The sequence below is a fragment of the Ciconia boyciana genome, chromosome 5, assembly GCF_034638445.1.
Source record: "Ciconia boyciana chromosome 5, ASM3463844v1, whole genome shotgun sequence".
Lineage (NCBI taxonomy): Eukaryota > Metazoa > Chordata > Aves > Ciconiiformes > Ciconiidae > Ciconia > Ciconia boyciana.
Genome location: NC_132938.1, coordinates 12,347,504 through 12,360,520, shown reverse-complemented (window position 1 = coordinate 12,360,520; position 13,017 = coordinate 12,347,504).

Here is a 13,017-nt window from a genome sequence, read left to right as displayed (position 1 = left end):
GAAGCGGATTTCAGACATCTCAAACTAAGGAGGGAGCTGGATGTGGTCCTTCCCTTCCCTGAGTTGGTACTTAAAAGGACAGTGCCACCTCCTTGCTGGCAGCATTGTTTCAAAGACTCAGAAATACCCACAGAGGAGGGCTGTGGGCTCTGCAGCCTCCTGGGTATCGTGCGCTGTCCTGAAACAGGCTCTGTAGCTGCAGAGAGGAGCAAGGCTTTGGAAGCATCTGTCTGCAGGGTGCCTTCTATTAGCAAGTCCTGCGCCTCTCCTGTTCATAATATATACAGCTTCTTATGTTTATGTTCTTGCATATGATACGTTTATCACCTGTAGCTGTGCCATGCAGTTTTTGAGTAATGTTATTACAGTGAGTTAGTTTAGCAGTTCAAAAATAAAGTCAGCATGAATATTGGCATGTTTAAAAGGTGTATTGGACAGTATAGATTGAGACAGCAAAGAGTTGTCCCATTTAAAGTAGATTTCTTGCTATAACTGTTTTGAGGAAATATGTTTGTCTTGTTCTGTGAAATGGCTAAAAGATTTTAAGGACCATTTAATAATTATATACAGTCCACAGAGATAAATAGGACAACAGAAAACGAGCTTTTCAAAATTCAAGGAAGTGTAGCATGCAGCAATGGTAATTTGGCACAGAGCTCACACAATAGATTTCATTTTTTTCTTAACAGAACAATAATTGAAAACTGACTTAGCCTCTTAAATAAACCAGTGACAGCTGGGAAAATCAGCAGATTGGCCCTTTGTGCCTGTTTATAGTAGATTTTGGCAGCTAAATAGTTGATGTAGTCTCTATAGGATGCAGCTATTATGTCTTCCAGATGTGCTTGACCTTTATCTTGAATAAAAAACCATCTTGCCATAGAAACTATCAATTTATATACTCTTAGCCCAAGTCATCAGCTTCTTTAAGATGCTGGAAAAACCCTCTTGTCATGGTTATGCTTCCATTGCCATTCAGTACAGATGTTTGACTTGCAAGTGCTTAGATTTTCAAACGTGAGTACATAATTTCAGCTCAATGTGCCTGTAGAGATCCTATATGAGGAAGATCTGTAATATGATAAGGGTTGCTCAGTACTTGCAGAGGGACATTTAGGAGGTCCTTCCTTGGTTAGCTACTCGCAGTGGGTGGAAGTAGAAAGAAAAATGGCAATAGCTTCTTCATGCGTTGCCTTTTATTATTTACTTATGTGTACAGGATGATGCTACTGCTGTCTCTGGCTTTTTGGGGGAACTCTATCAAACACAGTTCCCAGCAAAGAGTTAAGCTACAGACAGCTTAATGCTAACATGCCAAGTGGTTGAGAAGAGCGTGGGCCACCTCGTAACCACTGACTCTAGGGGACACGAGCAGGAGTCCTACCAATGCCAAGCCTGCGTCAATGTAAATTGTCCCACTGGCAAAACCTCAGAGCCAGGAAAGAAAGAAAAGAAGCCTCTGGCTATAAATGCACTTGAGTCAAAGGAGGATTTCCAGTATGTTAATTTGACTGTGTCAAAAACTATAGTGGCACTCAGGTAGAGTGGCACAAGAATAGAGTGAATGTTGTACATCAATGTTTATGGGGAGGAGAATTAGGATGTAGTGGAGTAGAGGAGAATGGGGGAAATGGATAGAGCGCTGTGGGATGAGAGGAGAGCTGTGGGAATCTTGGGCTTGGTTTGGCAGCAGAGAGGGAGAGGTTGAGAGGGTCACATCAGGTTGAAGAGAGGACTTGTTTTGATAGGAAATAAAGCAAGGCAAGATGTTGAGTGGTTCATACTTGCTGTCATCTGTGCTGGTAGCTGAAGAGCTATGGCTCCCCGTTCCCAGTGGTTTTGTGGCATCTGTGTAGCTTGGTTAATCCTATGGTGACTGAATTTATTGCTTTTCCTTTTCATATAGGCCAGATGTGAGGTCTCCTGAGGCAGAATACAAGCTCAAGTACAGGAAACCAGGGTGACACACTAGCTCAGAGAGCCACACATCCTAGTGAGTGCATCTCAGACACCCTCAGTGCAGCAATGCAAATCTTCTACCACTCCCATACACTCCTTCCACCATCACAGTACGTCTTGGTCGCCTGTGACCAGACAGGCTCATAGATATGTATCTGTCACCTGATCTGAGGCATAAGGTTCCCACAGGGCCACCTCATTACATGACTTTGTTTACAGATGCCTTGTGTTGGGAATTTAAAGGGTTAGAGGCAGCTGTGACAGGGTGGGCTAAGGTCATGGCAGAAGAAACCTGGCTGAAAGAGTCTAGAGTCAAGCTGCGTGAGCCAGTGGCCCACTAGTATGGTCCACTGACAAGAATGGTGGATGCAACTCTGCCCTTGATATTGCTGTGGGACAGGAAAATAAGCTTATACAAAGGTGAGGGTATACGAAAGATGAAGGGAAGAGACAAAGAGAGGGGCTGAACAATGTTCTCTCATGTCCACGTTTTACCCAGAGGTAAAGCTTTTGAGATCTTGGGACACAACAGTAGGCCAGTTTCAAAGGCTTCTGGAACATAGTTTCTGGAAGACCATGTAGCAGCATTTCTGCAACTGATTTTCTGAGGAGTTGTTTGTGGGAAATTAAAAAAGAAACAAACCCATGGTAATTGCTCAGATTGGACCAAAACTGCCCACAAATCAGAAATCTTGCTTTTGAGTCTTCGTGGCTGTCTTCTGGCTCTTCTACTGAGACAAAAATGCCAGCTGGCAGCAGATGGACGGTGGTTTCTGAGATGTTGTTTCCTGGAGATAGGAATATTTTTAGGAGAGGTGATAGGCAAGGCAGAACTTTGCTTCATCATACTGAGCCGCTGGTTTAATGTCATTGGAGGGCATTACTTAGTTTTGGAAACTGGCGTCTCTAAACAGAGCTGTCTTCCTGTGTTTAGCAGAGCCCCCCCAAAGGGATGAATTCTGTCTATAAATCCTGGTTTCTTTCACCATTGAGAAAGATGTAAAGGTATACACTCCAATTTGTCCAAATTTGGGACTTGAATCATTTCACAGTATCTTTAAATCATGAGGCAAATCAGAGAAGGCAGTAAAGCAATATGGTAAAATGTATTTAATCAAAATTAAAAAAATGTCAAAATAGCCAAAAATAAAATGGAATTTGACAAGTGGGAGGAGAAAACAGCTGTGTCAGCTGTTACATTGCTGCATAAACAATTTAACGCAATTATAAAGTCGCTTCTGGTCACACTGTAGCATAGATAAAAAGGTTTTTCGCATACACTCTTCCTCTGCTTTCATCGGAAGTCGTCCTTTTGAATCACAGGCTGCTTCAGTAATTTGGTAACATATGGTAAGCTGTGTTTATGGAGTGATGTGCAGATGTCTCAGCCCAAGCCTCCGCAGATGCTCTTCTTGTCTGGACCACTGGGGATGGGCAGGTGCCGTCAAACCACATGGCCAGAAGCGCTGGGTTCAGGCCATGCCTTATGCTTTATGCTTGCTGCAATGAGGAAAACAACAGCTTGTCTTCTTAGTACCCCCCTTGTGACTCTTCCAAAATGCACGCCGTTGCTGCTCAGGTTTAACCCATACCTGTGATCTTTGCCAGATTTAACCAGTTTTACACCCCATCACTCATGTACTTTATGAAGTTTAAGGACAAAGAAACAAGACATTTCCCAAACTGTTAGACCAGCAGATGACGTGTGAAATGTGGCCTGTCCGTACGCTATGGCTCAGCTAGAGGATAACAAAGTACTGCTTTTATGGAGCTGTTGTCCTGAGTCTTCCGCCCCCAGGTTCCCGTGCGCGCGGTCGGCCCGTGCACAGCCCTGGTGCTGCGGAGGCAGCTTCCTACGTGCCAGGGGGCTGCTCGCCTCTTCTTGAAGTCCCTGGACCCTTCATAAGCTGCAAAGCTTTGGCTCAGGGGCCACTGCTTACTATAGACTATTCAGTGGTGGGGTTTTTTTCTGTGGTTGAAACGCTGACTCGCTTGCTTTGCCATACACACGCACTGTAACCTGCATGAGACACGGCAGAGTCTGTATAGGTGCAGTGTGTAGGGAAATTCATAAGGAAGGGCTTTAGACAGAGTTTGCCTTTGAAGTGTGGAAATAGTACATTGTAGTCATTTAAAACACATTGCTTAAGTAATTAGAGAGGGTGTATGCATCGAAATGTAGTTTGCATTAAACCTTCAAGCTTTTCAAAGCATTTATAGTTTACATAGCTATATGTTAATCCACAGACAATCTATAGTTCTGAATATTCTCATAGCAACCACAGATCAACAAATGATTCCCCTGGGCTATTTAGGCATACCACCGCTATTAGGTCCTCTGATTTTTAATTAAGAGGAAATAGCTCTAAACATCTTGAGGTAATTAAAACGATAATATCTTCTGTAGGATGCATTTGTTAAAGTAACAGTAATTCCCCTATGTGACTTTATTACTCAAAAATATAACTGTAACTTAATTAGACAAATGAGATTATCAAATTATTTGATAATTATTTGACAAATTATTATTTTTTTCCATAGACTTAAAATGTAAAATATGCTTGCAGTTCTGCTGCAAGTCTTGAATGTAATAAGAGAATTCCTTCTCCCACATTTTACTGTGTAACTCTTGAGATAATGATCTTATTAACCTTCATTATAATTCTAATTAATACACCATATCACAACTAGTTCCTTATTATCTCTTTGCCATTCATAATGCTTTCATAAGGAGTTCACTACTGTGGTAATATTATAGCTCTGTGTTAAAAAAAATATACACACACACCTAGCTTTACGCATTCATTTCTGGCTGAATTCTGACAAAAAGAAGTAACAACCAGAGGGAAAACTATTTGACTAAGCCTGCTTAAAAATTGTTTATTTTTTGTATTTATTTTTGTATCTGAACACACATGCATGGACTGAGTTTTGTAAATAAGTGTGTGTCTGTGTTTCTGTATGTGTGTGTGTATGAAATCTGTATCTTTAAAATGAAACTGTTGCAACATGTTGCAATGAACAACTGGATTTTAGAAGTTTTTAGAGAATAATATTATTCCAGGTGTTGCCTAGATACATATGGAAGCAAAAAATAACTGAACAAAAAAAATTGCAACAGATGTAATTACTTAAAGTAGTGGTTTAAGGAAAGACTTCCACTGTGGATGAAAACTTACTCAGTCAGTCTGGTCCTTAAGTCCGACCTATCTCTAAATTTTAAAACTCCTTCAAGTTTTCTGCAAAAACTATTGACTTCCCTCTCTCTCATACAGTAAAACTTACTCATAAAAGTATGTACCCATTATTTCCTTTTCTCTGTCCTTGGCAAATGCACCTTATCATTTCTGTGCCAAATACAAGAGATTACTTGCACTTCCTCTTAGCACAGGACCTTGGCACTGTCCCTTGCTTTCTGTGTCTTTCCACTGCCTTCTATATTAGATTACATGTAAATTCTTGGTCTTTACTCTCAAGACTCATCATAGCCTAATCCTAATTTTGAAATCTTTCATTCACTGATCAGATATTTACTCCAGGTTCCACAATGCTATCCTTGATGCCAAGTGCTGCCTACCTATTTTCTCATAAGCTTCCTTTCCAAATTAGGAAGCTCTGGGAAAATTTCCTATTAACTTTTTTTACATGTCCCCTTAAACTCCCCCGACACCATGTTTATAAATAATTTGGCTAAAACCAGCAACTGGAACATTGAGATTACTGCACATAGTGCTATCCAGTACTGACATATTAATTTGTTTGTAGTGCATTATTTCTTGTCTTCTATTTAAATAGCAAGGTTTTGGAGATATATTTGTGAGAGCTTTGTACAGCACTTAGGATGCTGGGACCCTGGTCTGTGATTTCATCTCTCATGCATTACAGTAAGCCCTCCTCCTCTCTCCACCAAGAATCTACAAAAACATGTGATGAAAAAATAATAGATATCTAGAATAACAGCCATGCCTGCCTGTTCCAGTATGTTAATTACAATTTAACATTGAATCTGTATTCAAGAAAATGTCAGATTTAAGGACTAACACAGATATAGTTATCTTGTCTTGAAGAACAGCATTTGACCAGATGACATCTTGAGTCACATTGACTCTTATGAAGTAGGAACATCTATGAATGAGCCTGTATGGGACCTTTTAACTGTTTTTCTTGAACTACTGTTGCATCCCTGAATGGAATTTGAATACATTCCATTCAATGTATGGAAGGAATCATTCTGGTAGTTTGAATTCTGGTAATTTGGTAAAATCTTAAAATTCCAGAATCATTCTGGTAATCCAGAGGTAACATGATGGTTCTGAGAAGTGGTAAGACACACCTCACTACTAATGATGATGCTACCATGTTCCTCCCAAATAAAACAAACCATAATCGATCATGTTGCAAATTGAACATCTAAGGAATGTACCTTTCTGTAGAAGTCTTTGCTCTCTAACCTCAAGTGAAGCAAAATACAGCATGACTCTTTCAACTCTGAGCTTTCTTAGGTCAAAATGAAAAAAACAGGAAAAGATTATTTTTTTTCTTTAAACATCTAAAATCCTGTCTTGTGAGATTAGCTGGTGAATCAAGTTTTGGATAATATTATTATGGGAGAAGTCAAGCAAACAGAAAGATGACTCAACCAGTTTAGTGCCAGGACTATTTCTTAACAGAGAGGAAAATCATCCTCTGATTGCATATGGAATCCTCCCACAATGAACAGGGAGCCTGGCAACAGAAATAAAACTGCAAATGCTCCAATTTTTGCTGTGGAACTGGCCTCACAGCTGAAGTATAATGAGGAGACACCAGAAAAATGGACACTGAGCTGGAGAAACCATAACATGGCTAAATAATGCTGTGCCTATTTCCTTGCTTGTCAAAACAGACAACCTGGTAGATAGAAAGGTAAAATCTTCTTTAATTCTCCCTCCCTGTCAAAAAAAACCCAAATGAAACCCAAAACAAAAAGTGAGCCAAAAACACAGAGGGAAATTCCCTGAACATGTGCTCTCACTATAACCATGATGGACTGTGCAGGCTAAGAGTGGATTTCTCCTGCTCACGTAGAGTACAGCAGGACAGCACCTCCAAAGTACCATCTGGTGACTGTCGTGGGGCCACCGTGGAACAGAGCCCACCAGTGAGACCAAAGAGTGGCTCTGACTGGATCCGTGCCGACAGGTTGTGCCTTGGATGAACAATGCTCAGTGCAACTGACTGCTGTGAAAAAATACATGGCTTTCATCTGCTGTAGAGCATAGCTCAACTGTGTGAATATTCGTGTGTTGAGCGAAGAACTGGGCTGCCGCTTGCTCAGTGTCTTAGGCACTTGCGTGTTGCTTCCTTTTTATGATCTTGTCAAAGATCGGATAGTGGTACCCTTCCTCAGGTGGGAAAGGTAGCTTTTCTACAGAAATACTTTGTGAAAATTGAGCTCCTGCTGCCCCACGCTTCTGGCTGTAGGATTTATCCACAGCTTTGGACTGGAACAGGATATGCAGTTTCTGTGAAGCTGGAAGACATTCTTTTAATAAGAATTTGTAAAGAGATCAAAACAAGCACAGAAACCCAATTCCACCCTATATGTGTCAAAAATAAATTTACAACTGGGAATACTCCCCAGGAGATATGTTTTTCCTGGCTTCTCCATCACACTAGTGAAATACAGCCAGTGCTCAGTTCTGGGCTTTGCAAACACTCATCATTGATAAACTAGATGGAAAAAGCCAAGTGTTTGTGTGGGCTTAAAAAAAATCATTATTTAATGACACTCAGAGAAGTACTTTTTTGGAGGGCAGTTCAAATGGCACCAGCTGTTCTGAAAAGGAGATTTAAAGGATCTTGGTACAGCATATAACAAAACCATAGACCATTGTTTGGTCATCCCAAATAATGTGTGTACATGCACACACTTTCCTTCAAAGGAAACCATTTCCTTAAATCTGTCCCAAGTGACTGGACACAAATAAGATTTGTTTTGACATGCAACATTTTGTTCCACGTTTGGACAAACCAATAATACCGTAATTGCATCATATCTTAAGCTCCTCTTTCACATGCTAAACATTGAGTTTGTCCAGTTTCCTGTTGTATCACACTTTTCTCCAGCTTTAAAGTCAGTATGGTTGCTCTTTTTTGCATCCTTTGCTGGTTTGTGCCCTGAGGAAGCAGTAATCTGGCACCTGGTTTCCACAAGCAGAGAGAGAATTACTCGTACAAATTTTCACTTTCCACAACACAGTTTCCATTTTCCAGGCAGGCCTGCATATTTATGGGTCTAACTTCGGATGTGGCTTTTTTAAAACTAGAGCTGGACAAGAAAGAATTCTCTGATCTTGTCAAGGTTGTAAGGATCACACGTTTTCTTACTCCTCCTATGACACTCCTGTAACCTTTTAAAAAATTGTAAAACACATGGTTCTCTCCCAGATACATCAATGCAGGTCAGTTGTTGATGAGAGCAACCAGCCAGTGTGGAGAGGAAAGCATTCACCTTGTCTCAGCTCTGTCTGACCTAGAATGACAAAATCTCTCCTTATCCCTATATTTTTGAAGGAGCTGTTGCATACTTGGGTCAGCAAAACCAGGCTGGTTTAAACTTATTACGCATTTCAGACTATGCTGTATGACAAGTCTGTTTGCACCTTTATTTACCAGTCCACCAATTCTGCACATTTTAATAAAACAGATTTTACAATTACTTCCAGCTCACCGAGGAAAATAATAAGCAGTGGCAGGTCTAGGATTATCCTTAACAACATCCCTAAAGCACATGCAATGATTTCTCCACTGACGGCTGAGATGTTGTCAGTCAGGAAGTTCCTAATCCAATTAAAGTGTGTTTTACTGATAGAATGCTGATTTTTTACTCACAGTGTCATATAACACTAACTATGGTGTCTTAGAAATGTATGTGTACATTGCATGCCACATATATTAAAAAAACAGTCTGAGAATACCTGGGAACTCCTCCAAGAATGAAATCAGGTTTGTCTGACAAAGTCTATTTTCTATAAAATTTCTGATTGATATTTATTGTATTACTATATGCTAATTATTTTATTAGTTGAATTCTCCTTCAGATTTTCCATTATTTTGCTTGTGACAGAATCATGTTCACCACTTTTTTGTCCTTTTAAAATATTGGTATAATATTCAGTAAACTCTAATCTGGTGGAATTTCTTTGATACTCTTAAGCATAACAGAAATGAGTATGAGTAGGCCAGTCAAGGCTTCCTAGTCAAGCCTTCACAATCTTTTGTTGCCAGTTATATGGGTCTGCTGGTTTTAAAACATTTACAATAGTACATGTTGCTTAACATCCTCCTGGGTTACTAAGGGACTGGAAAGTATTTCTTCACATCCCGGTGATAAAAGCATGTAAATACAGTGCAGAACTACTTGTTGAGTACTTTTTTTTTGCCTCATTATAAACAATTTTATCATCACAGCTCATATTTTTGCTATAGGGAATGATGTCTGTCTATAGATTCCTGGTTTGATTCTTACATTTTACAAAAATAATGTATTACACTGTTAAAAGAGGTTTTGTTCTCAGGCAATGGTTTTCCATTGGTAATGTACAGGCTGCCCCAAAAGACCTCGTGGAGGTGGTAGGGCCAGTGTGCGGTATGTGCTGTACGGCATATTGGCAGTAGAGTTGCTTTTCTCTGGATGCTTTAGAAGGTGTCCTGGTCCATGGACCACCTGTTGAAAGCACGAGGCATGTCTCTATCACGGTCTCACAGGTCTGACCAAACTAGAGCTCCACGTTGGTCCTTCCACGGGCTATTTTCCACGTCCTGGTTATCTCTCTGTGGCAAGAAATTGCCCGTCTAAAAAAAAAAATGAGTTTTTAGCAAAGCTATGAGTACAGAGAAGGTGACGAGCAGGTGAAATGAGTTGGGGAGGGCACTCTGCAGGAGGATGGAAGAACATGGGCAGGTGAGGGGGGCTATTGCCCACTGACACTGGCTCTTTGGAGTCTTCTGCAAATCTCAGCAGATGCTGGATACTAAAGTTGACCATAGTCCCCAAACAAAAATGTAAAAAAAAGTGTAAATTTGCTTCAGGAAATCCACTGGGAATTGTTCTAGCCACACTCTTGCTGGTCTATTCTTTGACAAACACAGTGAAGAAAATCCTGATGGAAACTGCATTTATTCAAGAGAGATTCATGCTGTGGGAATGCTGAACAAATGCAACCAGACCGCAACAATCTAGGAAAGAAAAAGGCAAGGTAGCCAGCAGAACTGTTGCTCTCGGCAAAAACTGCATTCATCTCTTTTTCTGCCTCTGAAAGCAAACAACGTGAAATGCTCTGCTTGTATTTGATAAACCTGCGACTTGACTTGCTTGGCGAAGAGTGAAGCTTTATGCTTCTGTTCCCACTGACAGTGTTGTGGGCAGCCTGCTGTGATCACAGCTGACCTTCCCGTGGCTGGATCTGTCTGTCTCAGATTATACTATCACATGGATGTCTCATGCAGCGAGCTCCCCTTTGCTTATGGTGCTCCTTAGGCCAGTGAACCGAGCTAAAATGATCTGGAGCCTTACTCTGATCTCAGGCTAATGAGAACTGCAAATAACAAAACATTGCTAAAGCCCGTGGAGGTGCAGCACTACAAGAGGAAACACAGGCCTCCGTGATGTCCATATGGTTGCATCTGAGAGAGAGACCGGTCATGCCGATTGCATGTGCTAGTATTAAATCACCACTCAGGTTTGAAAACACATTAAGTCAGCAAAGAAAATACATGAATAAAAGCAAACAGAAGAGAAAATTGCTACCCTGCAGAACACATGATAAATCATTTATTGCAGTGGAAAAGAGGCTTTCAGACAGAAATGGCAGCGTATGAGTCTACTTATCTCTGCAGAAAACAAGCACCTCTGGGAAACCTGTATCCACAGAACTGCAGCTATCAAGATGGCAGGGCTTCCATCTGGCTCCCTAAGCCTTTCTCCTGACACCATCACTCCTATGTTAAATATTCATGTATTTATCTTGCCACATCAGCAAGGCAGATGTGTGCATTCAGTGTCCTAATGCATATGAACAATTTGGGTTTTTTCTGATAGAAAAGAGCTTTCTTGCTTTAACTGAGTCACATCAGCAGAAACACCACATCACAGAGGAAACCAGTTTGAAATACTCTTGGCAGGTAGGCAGTCTGACAAAGTCACAAAGAAGAAAAATGCCACTATCTGGGAGACAAGCCATCATGGGCACAGGGGAAGCAGTAGGCTAGGGCTCTTCCAGGCCTACTTGGATTCAACTTTCTGGTGACAGATTTAGCTGCTTTCATGTGGCAGCTTGAAAGGACAGATTCCCATGGCCAAATTGTTTTGGACTGAAGCTATTTGACAGCCTTTGACCCAGATCCCCAACCAAGTTAAAATGACAAATCCAACTTTATTTGGCATTTGAGCTGGGAGGGAAATGACTTTTCTGTTCTGCCAGAGGCCTCTTTCATTTAATGTCCTGTAAAAAGGAACAAACTGCATATAATAATGACATCTTGTGGTAGTTGTTGAATTATTGCCCTATGATTTAGTAGAGAATTGGATCCCAAATTTCATGACATCTTTCTCCCTCCACACTGCAACTCTGCAAGTTCACACTTACAATTTCTGCCACTCTGGATGTAGAAGACCTCTAGAACCTTTGGCTTACTGCCGACTTCAGAGTAAAAGGATATTTTGCTCCTTTGATTATGCAGGTTTTGCTTAACATACAGGTCAGAAATCCATAGTGATAACTGATTAAAGAATGGTTATCCAGATAGTCGTACAGAAAATATTGTAGTTTTGGTAATCATTGAGTGCAGAGTTGCTCTGGCCCATAGAATGAGCCTGCCTTTGTTGTGCCGTGGCTTTGTACTAGTTGTGAGAGTAAACGGAGATAGCCTTTGCTGGCAGCATATAAAGCCCAACAGCTGCTGAACACCTGGCACTGAGCTTGCAAACAGTCTTGGTGAGCAGCTACCATCACCCCATGGCTGGGGTACAGAGATGTGGGGGGTTACAAAGAGTAAATCCCCAAGGCCTCACGGTACCCCTGCTTCGATTTTACTTATTTCAGCTTTGGTGCTCGGGTGTCTAACTCTGCCATTAACTGTGTGGGTATCCAAGGATCCCATAAAGCTCTAAGCTTAATGCAAGCTGTGTGACAGTTCGTATTAGTGTCCATATTTGTGACATTTTACTGAGTATCCCATTTTGCCTGCCCATAATCACATTCTTGCTGATGCACTCTCTGCAGTGCTTGCTCTAGTCCAAGTCAGAGGCTTTTCAGAACAAACAGCACACTTTGCTGCCAGTTTGTACAGTCCTTAGCACAGAGGGACTCAGCTTTTATCAGGGAGTTTGGATGTTGACTAAATAGTCATAATAAATAAGATTAGTAGGAACAGCTTAGGGATGTATTTCTACAGAGTTGTCTGTTTTTCTTGTCATGTGTTTGGTGGGTATCTTTGGGGCTCACTGGGTGTTCAGTTCTGTTCTACTGTGACACAACTGATTTCTCAGGGGTTTTTTTGGATGACGGTGGCTTAAGCTACATGACAAACACTTTGTTTTTTCTTCTGGGCTACAAAGCCCTCATAAAGAGACTTATAGTCTATATGCAAGATTTATATACAGCTCTGCTTCCTAGCTGTGAGGAAGGAGGCAGGAAAAGACCATATCACTTAAGAAGAGCTCAGAGGTGATGGTGAAATCGCATGTGTGTTAGTGAAATAAAGCTGCCGATCAATTGATAGTGACAGATCAATGTTACTGGTCTCTGCACTTTCTGTAGCAGAACATCTCTTCCCCATGTGCCCCTTTCACTGGCAGAGATCCTGGTGTTCACACTGGATATTGGGCATAATGTACTCTGCCTACTTCCTTCAGGTCTGCACAAACGCAAGCAGTACAGGTTTGCTGGATTCCCTAGAGATACAGAAAACAGGTGAAGATAATCATGAGACTCCATGATTCCATAATATCTAATGATAGGTATTTAGCTGTATTGATCTATTTTTTTTTCCATGGGATGATGCCACCTATTGGAC